Source organism: Cavia porcellus, unplaced genomic scaffold, assembly GCF_034190915.1.
Source record: "Cavia porcellus strain 051 isolate PalLab524CR breed Dunkin Hartley unplaced genomic scaffold, mCavPor4.1 scaffold_17, whole genome shotgun sequence".
In the NCBI taxonomy this organism is placed as follows: domain Eukaryota; kingdom Metazoa; phylum Chordata; class Mammalia; order Rodentia; family Caviidae; genus Cavia; species Cavia porcellus.
In genome coordinates, this window is record NW_026947500.1 from 36,387,096 (window position 1) to 36,398,289 (window position 11,194).

The 11,194-nt window shown below is 32.9% G+C and overlaps 1 non-coding gene across 1 annotated transcript; it reads left to right on the forward strand.

Moving 5' to 3' along the window:
- Positions 1-8,446: 8,446 nt before the first annotated feature.
- LOC111755219 (U6 spliceosomal RNA) lies at positions 8,447-8,552 on the forward strand. The gene has a single exon (XR_002789790.1). It is a non-coding gene; the product is annotated as a U6 spliceosomal RNA (small nuclear RNA).
- Positions 8,553-11,194: the final 2,642 nt, after the last annotated feature.

The following is an 11,194-nucleotide window of genomic DNA, read 5'->3' on the forward strand; positions in this document are numbered from 1 at the left end:
CTTCCTATCAACACAGTCCTAGTATTTACAATATAGGCTATAACATTCCGTTGAAATCCTCAAACCTTACAGTAGAATGATTGACACAGTAAAGAAACAGGGTTTCCTTTGTTTATTTTTTCCAATGAACATCTGTTATGACGTCCTTTTGTAATCCATATGTTGAGTCTTAAACCCCGATTTATGTTAGTAAGAGGTAGGGTATTAGCAAAGACTCCTTGAAGGTAACTTTCTTACAAGAGATTAACACTCATATAAAAGAAGTTCCAGTGAAACATTCTGGGCTATCTCTCTATTTCTTCATCTAAGGACACAGCCTTTTCTCCTTTGTTATGATTTATATGACCCCACCCACCCCACCAAGCCTCATGAAGTCATAGAAGCTGCTGAGTCTTGCATTTGTGATTGGTTTGTTGTCTACAGATGGGATTGGTTTTGTGAGTGCTGTATAAACCCCATGTTGGGGGGCAAGTGGCCAGCATACAACATAAAAGAGGGAAGGAGACTTGTTTTTCTCCTTTTGCCATTTACATACTTGTCACTTGTGATGCCATGAATGGCTGCCCCTTAGCCAGGTAGCTGGCTTTGGACTGAAACTTCCCAAAACTGTAAGTTAAATAGGTCTTTCTTCCCTTCATTTTGAGAGTCAGATATTTTGTCTCAACAAGAGAGAAAAGTAGCCATGACAAAATTTTGGCCTTTATGCTGTGTAAAACAGGAGAGTGAAGACTTAACAGGAACTGGCATTGATCAGACACCAGATATGCCACATTTTTTTTTTTTTTTAACCTTGGTCTTTTCTTGGGAAGAACTGTAAGATTCAATGTCCTTTATCTCTAATGTATCCAATTTAAGAGAACTGTAACCCTTACTCTCCACTGACTAGATAGATCTCTGCTATTGGCCTCTGACCAACTCAGTGTCCGTGTATTCCATGCCTTTAGTATGGCCACTGTCAACTCTGAGCCAGCTCTGCGTTTTGGTCCCCCTGGGAGCATCGATGACCAACACCATGTAGCAGAAGTAGAAACAATGCAGGAAGTCACTTAATTCAGCATGAGGCTGAAGTAAGCTGTCATCACCCTGCTGCAATCATCTGTCAGGCCTGAGTCAGCTTTGCATTTTGGTTTCCCTTTGCAGAGGGCAACAGAAAGACATGGTAAGTCATCAGTGTGATCCTGCAGCAGGTCATTTCCCAGGAAAGTAAGCCAGAGAGCCAGCAGATTTCAGGTGCAAGTAGAGACCTGGCCAGCAGCTTCAGGGAACCCAATGATTCTTCCTCAAAGTGACTTGATGAGAGACACCCATGAAGGAACACAATCAAATGTGTGCAGGTTAAATATCAACCCATGAGAAATTTAAGGCTAGAAAGAAGAGAGGTCCCATCATCCTAAATGAGAAACCAGGCATGCCTAGTGGTGACACTATGTCAACAGTATGCTTGTACCCTGCTGTGCATCTTAAATCTTATAGAAGCCAGAGGACTGACTACTTTCTATCAACTTGAACAAGTATGTCCCCAGCCATGGGTGGTTACCACAGACCTGGGTGAACAGACAGAGGGGCCTGTCATGCAGGAAAGTCACCTCTCAAACCTATAGACCTACTAGTTATGTGGAAAGAACTGTGACTGGATGCACAGAGTCTGGAGAGAAACATTCAAATCATGGAGTATTTTTAAAAATCTATAATTTTTTATATTTTTGCTATTTCTCTCTCCTTTTTGTATCCCTTTTTCACTCTCTACTCTTTTCCCTTTTTAACTTTTTTCTTATCTTTCCTTTATTTCTGTATTTTGTTCTATTTGGCTTTTTTTTTCTTATTTTCTCTTTTATTTGTCTGTTTTCTAATAATATTGATTTCTTTCACATCAGAACAGGATCTCCTGTCTCACTTTTCTCTCCTTCTCATCTTTCATTGATTACATTTTCAAATTTTACTTTTTCCACTTTCTACTTCCCTATCCCCTCTTCCTACTTTTACAATGAATCTTTATGTGTTTTTAGATAGCTTGTTAACTCTATGCTGTTACTATTGAATACTATTCTATTGTTAGTGGACGAAATATTGTTCTATTTAGTAGATATTTATGATAGGACAATATTTGCTTTATCTTAACACTTATAATTACATATTTTTCTATGTATAAGAGGGGTGCATTATACTTTTGTGTGTATATAAGTAATGAATTTGTCTTTGACATTATTATTGTTACAGATTTTATTACTGTAGCCAACAGTTGTTAATACTAATTTTTTCTGCATGCCAATATTTTGATTTCTTTTGTTTCACTAACAATTCTAGGTCCAAAATAGGAGAAAAGGGTGGTGAGCCAAGTGCCTACACTGCCAAAGAAACAACCTCTAAGTCTATCAGCAGATGTGTGGATAAAGAAAATGAGGTATTTACACACAATAGAACACTCATGCTATAAATAAGGATAAAATTGAGTCATTTGTCAGAGAATGAATGAAACTTAAACTGTAATATTAAGTGAAAAACATGAGATGCATGAACTTAAATAACAAATTGTTTCTCTTAAATAAGAAATGCAAATTATAAATAAAGTGCAAGGTAAAAATAAGAAAATAGAACTTTACAAATTGAGAAATTCTCAAGAGATAAAGCGTCAAGGAGAGAAGAAGAATTAAGCTGTATGATGTACTTGCACTGATTTCCCTTATAGAATGTAATCATACACTGCAAATATGCAGTAATATTAAACAAATGATCCAATTTGAAATATCTTGCTATAGTAAAAGGAAGTGAGACAGAAAAGTAGTCAAATGATTGCTTCCGGACCAAGATTATACTGATGCTTTAACTTCACAGTACATAATATTCCTTTATTTTTCAATGTATAATTTCATCTGGTACTGTATTAGTAACACTATTGGATTTCACCAAATAGCTTGCATTAATTATTTTATATCATTGCATAAAAAAAATATTCCCAAAAATTTTAGCCTTTCATCTTTTCTCTTTTTTTTTTTTTTTTTTTTTTTTTTTTTCTTTTTTGGTACCAGGAACTGAACTCAGGGCCTGACACTTGCCAGACAGGCACTGTGTCAATAAGCTAACCCTTTTCTCTTGCTTCTTGAATTCTGTGTTATTTTTTAATGTTTCTTTTGTTGACTATAAACTTTAGGTTATGGTGAGAGCAATACTATTCTTAGGTCATATTTCGGTTGGCGTTCCAGGAAGGAGCAAGTCGGAATTGTGTAGCTTTCTTCTAGAAAATGAATATGCTCTTGAAAGAACATATCCAGGAACATGCCAAAAAAATAAGAAGATTCAACTTTCCTAGTGGATGGGTAAATTATCCAGAAATAACAATTTTAAATTTAATATAGTATAAAACCAAATAACTAAAAGCATGCTATAGAGGTGATTGGATATTGGAAGGAGTATTTGTTCAGAATATTTTCATGTAGCTGACGACAAAAAAAGATTTCAAAAGTTTTCTAAAGTAAATAAAGGGCTGAAATCAGTCTCAAGTGTGTGTGTGGAGAGTGAAGGGGAGAAATACAAAATTCCCATGATAAAATACAGGATCTAATTTGAAAAAAAAAAAAAAAAAAGCTACACTTGCTAAAACTGTGGAGGACTTTTTGAAGTAAATCAGTGAGAGAAAGGGAGTTATACTTTTGGTTATAGATGCTCATTGTTGACATATCCATGTATGACGTAGACATATCTCCTTACCTTGTCCAGGTAAAGATCAATGGGCAATACAGAGATTTCAGGTTCTACTTAAGAAAAGAGTATGTGCTTTGAATCTACTCAAAATAAGTAAAAATAAGCAAGTTATGTAGCTTATTGGTTCTTTTTTGTTTTGAACAGATGCATAAGTATTTAAGAGTGAGCTAGGGAAACAAAATGAATTGCAAAAGTGAGCTTGAGAAATAGAATAAATAGCAAAAGTCAGTGCATTTCAAACGTAAAAAAATGCAAATGTAATGATACTTCTAATATTTAGGGGAGGGAGGAAGAGAGAGAGAGAGAGAGAGAGAGAGAGAGAGAGAGAGAGAGAGAGAGAATAATAATATTAGGAATAAAATTCTACCAATGACTAACCTTACAGATATTATACAATTCTTTGAATATATTTTGGCCATGAATTTACAACTGATATAGACATTTTTTTTAAGAAATAGAACATAGTAAAACTTCCACAAAATCAGGATAATCAAAAACCGTACTATTCCTCTATTGTAATCTGAATAACTAATCCTAAAATACCAATATGTAATATATTAACTAGTGTTAATTTCCTATTTTTAAAAATTCTGTATCATTTCATACTTTTTTGCTTTACTCTTTAAAATAAAATGAAAAAAAAAACACTGAATTTGTTATCCAACACATTTGCAAACATAAATCTCAAAACATTTCACACATTCATCTTATAAAGTATTGAAGAAATGAATAACAATCACAGGAACATCCCGTATAATAATTAGAAAGAAAGATAAATATGCAAATTTTTGGTTGAAAGAATGTGGTGTAGTACTATCTCATGATCAGGACCTAAAATTTGTCATGACTTTAAGTTGGATCTTACTTATACTAAATATTTCAAGCGGTTTTCATTAATAATACAGAAAAAATGGAAATACAAATTTGTGGAATCATGATGGGTATAACATTATGTATCTTAATTAACTTTTAATACTATATAGATTTTCATTTTGGTAGTCCACATGTAGATGTAAAATAATTCTAGGCATGTTACATGTGCTATACAGAATTTGTTTTTACTATAGTAAATTATGACATTCATATATATACATATTTTCCTATAAATTAAACAATGGAAGATACTCCATTTGCTAAATAAGCAATGGGTGGCTTTAATGTCATATATTATTGGATATGTCTGATTTTAGTCACACTTATAGTGCATAGATATATGAACTTTTTTTATTTTCATTGTAATTAATTTTTTAACTTCAAAAATGAAAATACATAGACATAACATACTACATTTTATCACACTTTTTGTTGCCAAATGAATTTGCCAAATAATGCATCAGGATTCTCCCAAGAACATGTTTGTCTAGTGACAGGGTCCCCTACATGTCACGCTGGCCTCACACATATGATCCTCTGCTAAATGACTAGAATTACAGGTATTGACCATCATGGCCAGCTAAACATTTGTGTTTATTTAGTTGAGCTTTGACTTAAATTTTGATGACTACTTGTTACATATTCCTTCTAGTCTCTATTTTAGGATCCATGAAGTTATATTTTATATATAGGGTGTTTTACATAAATTAAAAACCAGTGTGATTATCTAGCATCACATGAACTGATTCATCAAGAGCAATAAAAAAATGAGAAACATACCTTTGTATTGTACAAAATATTTCTGTAATATCTAGTGGGACTTTAACCATTGCCAACTTTAATGGCTCATTATTTTTATTTGGACATTGAGACATTTGCTCTGAAAAAAAAATCAATAAATAGCTACTAAATTAAGTTGCTAACTGCATGTGTTGCACTGTGTCACTGTGGAGATGAGACTTGTTTTACTCCTAGCCATCGAAAGCAGTGTCAAGTTTCTGCAATTAGCTAATCATCTCGATACTTAAGATCTGTGTGCATCTCACACACAGTTGGGGCATACACAAAAGAAAGCAGCACAAATTAGAAATCACAGCTTCAGTGGCTTCGTCCATTTGAATAATGAATTGAGAATGCTGCATAGATGTAGTTCTTCACAAGCTCAAGACACTTGACAAATTTCCAACAACCTTCAGAGAATCCAAATTGCAATATAATTATATATTACCACTGTCACTGTTATAATACAGAGCCATTGTAAATTCTAGGACAGCCTATCTCAATTATATGAAAAAAGTGAGCTGGGCTGAACTGACTGCAAGTTAGAAAGTGTATGTGGGCATGTGATATACTTTGAATTTTTTTAAGACAGAATCCTACACTATATACATCTCAGAAGCAGAAGTGATTTAATTGGGTCATAACTTGTGTTGATTCAATTTTTCTTTAAGACAAACAATGCATGTAAGAGGCTTCAGTGAGTGTGAAACCCCTGCAACCATATCAGTTAATTTTAGTTTTTAGGCACATCTGATCAGACTGGATTTTCTTATAGTGAAATCTGAATTTAGAATCCTTAACTCCTAACAGCTGCTCATCTGAATGATGAGTTCTATAATCTAGAATATTTCTCATCCATGAAACCCATGTCCTTAGATGATTAAAATTATATACGTTTTTTCTTGTATTACTTTTCATGCTTTAACAGCCTGTATCCTCCTCTGTTTAAAACACACACACACACACACACACACACACACACACACACACACACACACGATTTAAAGTATTTGGAATAGTTCTTGTTTTTCTGTTCACCTTTAGAAAGCCAATGTCAGTAAAATTTCTTCTCTGCGTTTGCTTTTCTTTTTCTTAAAAAAATTATTTATAGATACATTGCAAACTTTGATAAAAAGTCATATATAGCACTGCGTTGTCTAGAAGTCTTGATACATGTCATTACTGTCATGACTTTATCAGGTTTATAATGTTATATTTGTGCAAATAAATTGTCATATCAAATCTTCGTATTGCTCATTTATTTGATTATGAATGAACCATATTATTTCCAAACTTTATAGAAAAGGAAATGGAAGCAAAGAAAGATTTGAATTTAATTTATTTGATCTTATTTACACTTCACACTCAAAACAAAACATTAAAATCTAATGTAATATAATCCTACCTCTATGGTTGTACTAACTTGATGCTTGTACTAACTTGAATATATGTTTAATACTTTTAATTTTATTAACACAGTTGTGCTGGCTCATAATTGAAAAGATCTGCTCTCCAAAGCTCAGATCTACTTAAAATTGTGTGTAAGGAGTTATAACATTCTCAGGATAGATTATCCCAGTTTACTCAGGTTTCTCTGAGTCATTATCATATCTCTTGAATGTTATTTCTTTTCTATTTATTTCCTACCTTGTGAGTATGTCATTGCAATTTGATTGCAATTCTCTTGAGGCAGAAAAGCAGATTGAACATATTTTTATAAATGTTCAATAATTCTGTCCTTATTTACTACTGTTTCACCGCTCCAAGTAAGCAAACAGAAAACTTGCTTTTTGGCTAGTTAAATCTTGTCACAAGTTTTCTTATATCTCATCTTGTACAAATTTCACCTCCACTTTTCGATTTCTTCCTTCTCCTGTTTTAATTCTCTATAAGTCAACTACTAAAGACGTGTTTCCTATTTATATCATCTAAAGTTTCCACCTCAAACATTACTTCCATGATTAGTTTTCATCTCAGCACCTCCTTTGTGTCATTTATAAAAGCTTTTGATTCATATATGCTATTTTAAAATTTCATATTATATCTTTATTTAGAATGAAAATTACATGAGCTATATATTGGAACTTTCTTCAATGTAGTTTGAAGAAACCGTGTGTGTGTGTGTGTGTGTGTGTGTGTGTGTGTGTGTGTGTGTGTATCAGGGGGAATAAGTATTTCTATAATCTCTAGAACTACTCTAATGTTCCTTTAGCTATTGTCTGTATTTGTTTGGATGTATATTCCATCAGTACATACTTCCATTATCTTCAAGGGATAAAAATTCATTTTTCAGGGCCAGGAAATATTCAGTTCTTGAGTTGATGTTGCCATCTCATTTTCTATCTTCGGTTATTGCCACATCCTTTGTCAAACATATATTATTGCACTCGCACTGTAAGCATATGTGCATAGTTTCATGCTCCAGTAAATAACAAATGAGTATCTAGGAAATCACAGCATGTTTAAGAACCAGAAGTCAATTTAGTCTCATATTGAGACCTAAATCTTCTATGGTTTTGAGTATTATTGAAGTTAAATAGCGTTTATGAAAAAGCCATTTGATTAAATATCATGCCCTGAACATTACTATAAATGATTGAGCTTGAAATTCCTGTTCTGAGTTTCTAAACTGATGCAATAAATTTAACACTCCGAATGATTTAGGGATTTTATGTTTCTGATACAAACCATATTTGGCTTAATATATTAGAGAAAGGCAAAGAAATTCTGATCACAAGACCCTTTTGGGACAAATACAATAGGAATATACAAAGAAATCCTTCCCATCACAAAGAATATACAGTATAATAAATAACTTTCCACTTACTTTTTATGACATTTGGGTTATATGAGTCATTAGGTAAATTGATATTATCTTGTCTTGAGACAGGTTTTGCTGTGTAGCTCAGGCTGCCTTGAACTAGCAGTGGTCCTCTTGCCTCAATATCTCATGTGCTTAGATGGGAAGTGTTTGCCACCATGCACAGTGAAAACTAAAGTTGTATTAAAGGTATTTTGCACTGCATGTACGGGTGGGATGATAGCTGTGTGGCAAAGGCAAAGTCAGTAAAATAAACGAATAGAAAAAGTAAGAGTGATCACTTTGGCAGCACATACACTAATATTGGAATGATACAGAGAAGATCAGAATGGCCCTGCACAAGGATGACCCACAAACCCATGAAGTGTTCCATACATTTTCTGACATTAACAAATTGATCGATAATAAATTCTAGTGGAGCTGTGGGGAAAAAGGAACTTTTCTCCACTGTGTGTAGGAGTGTAGAATGGTACAATGACTTTGGAAATCACTATGGAGATTTCTTAAGAAACTAGGATTAGATATTCCATTTGATCCAGTTACCGCCCTTCTGTTTTTTCCCCCAGAAGAATTGAAAACATGATACAATAGTGATATATATGCACCCATGATTATCACAGCACAATTTGTAATCATCAAATCTTGGAAACAATCCAAATGCCCGTCAACTGATGAAAGGATGAAAATGGTGTGGTATTTTATATAATAGAGTACTAACCATAAAGAATGATCACATGGAGGCTTTCAGAGCTAAATGGATTCAACTAGAAACCATACTTTAAATTGAAATAAATCAGACTTGCATGTGTAAACCTCAAATTGTCTCACTAATGTAAAAACTGTGAAAGAGTAAAGTTACAATCCAGAAGTTACAATACATATAGTAAAAGGAAAAGAAATTGTTCAGAGGGAAATTTTATTGTTTGATAATCTTGCATGCCTATATTTGATAGCCTGAGCAATTACTTTGAGGATAACAATATGCAATATAACAACCATTGTTAAATTCCTATCATATTGCTTTGAAATCCTAAATTGCAATTATTTTATTGTTGTTGTTGCTGTTGCTGTTATCATCATTTCGCTTTTGTTGTTTTTAATTGTTTGCTTCTTGAGTTTTCTGGGTTTTTTCTATTTAAAATTTTTAAAATGTAAAAATTGAAAGTAACATAAAGTCTGAAAAAGAAAGAAAAGAAATTATTTAAGTGACAAGAGAGAAAAGCAGGGAACATAGCTCTTAAGAAAAGTATAAAGATGCTGTTTGAGTTGAATTTTAACATTTTCGTAATGTAGTTTTTTTTTTTTAATAAAGGTGCTTCATAAAATAGCTGTCAGTTGAATAAGTAACTCAAGGAATATAGTTTTGTTTCTATCAAAATTTCCTTCATGTAGTTTAAACACTCTTTCTGGCTACTTCTGAAAATATCACTTCCTTTTTTCTTAGCCTGACATAATTTTAAAATTAATTTTATGCTGACCATAACCACTGATTAAAACTTATGTAGTATTTATATTAATGACATACAACATTTAAAATTTTATCTTTCACAAATAATTTGTTAATTTCTTATAAGGATATTTTTTGAGAATCTGGTACCTCATCCTTTGGAAAATATGATTAATGTTTTCTGGCCTTGGATATAAGTAAGTAAAATATGACTACAGTCAGGTTTTTCACCCTGCAATGTTAGGATACAACCTGTCTGAATTATTAAATATTCTCAGTTTAATATTTAGTTACAAAGAGAATCTAATAATTATCAGTTTTAAGAATTTAAATACTCAATCTTTTCCCAAATTTATACAATCATACATTAAAGATGGGGATATTAATTTTTGGCCGAATATCATTCCATCAAAAATACTATATGTATGTATAAGACTAGGTGAAAAAATTCTATGATGCTGAACGGTGAATTTGAGATTGACTTTGAGACACATTTTCTTTTAGAGCTGTTACCTTGTTTATGACTGTATAAACTTAATTAGTGTGGATATAGCAATGTTAGTAAAAATTTCCTAAATTACCTTGCAAATGGCTTTAATATTTTTACTTCTACAACTTTTCTCATTTTTCCTCCTGGAATTATTTTATGTGTGCATGTGGATTATTCATATTGTTGAAGATACTCTAAGTCTATAATTTATGTAAGACATTAAAAGGCTGGTTTGAGTGACATCACAATCCTTTAAAGTAAGTAAATGTTGAGATATCAGTTGTGGGCATAGGAAATCTGAGAGCCTGATAGGTCCTTTGTTTACTCAGTGAAAAGGACAAAAGCAAAGAGAATTCTGTAGAATTTTCATCTCATTCTTCCTGTGGATCTTGGTCTTTTCTGTCGTGGCAGTGGCTCTACCTTTAGGATACAGGGAGGTTGGAGGACTCAGCGGACAGTGAGGTCACCCAAGAGAGTGGCACCCAACTGATACTGACACAGACGGAAACTGTGATGCCAGGAGTTGGTCACTGTTTAGCCTTTTCTCTTATTGCTCCAATTCTGCTTTCAAATGCCCTTGAAGACATCTTTATCCATGAGACTACAGCATATTTCAAAACATTTAAAATATTTTCAGTAATTAAAGTGGTTTTTTTTTTTTTTTTTTTTTTTTTTTTGTCAACAATTGCCTTTTATTTTAGTTTTTAGATCATCTGTAAAAATTGCTGGAACTAGTTGCTTTGTAATTCCACATCAGTTTGCGAATATCTACCCCAAAAAGATGTCCACAGGTATAAACATTTCAGAAGTGTCTCCTCAGGGCTTCAATTCACCTAGCTACTTTTTTTTTTTTTTTTTTTTTTTTTTGGAGCAAAGGCTTTATTCCAGGCCTGGCGACGAAGCCCCCTTAAGATGGAACCCAGAGACTACGCACCTAACAGACTAAGGAAGGGATTTTTAAAGCTAAAACAAACAAACAAACAAACAAAAACCCAAAGAGCTGTTAAACTGTTGACTTAGTTATGACAACATCTGGAAGCTGTAAAGCTGTTGACCTGGTTCTGATAACATCTGGAACTTTTGG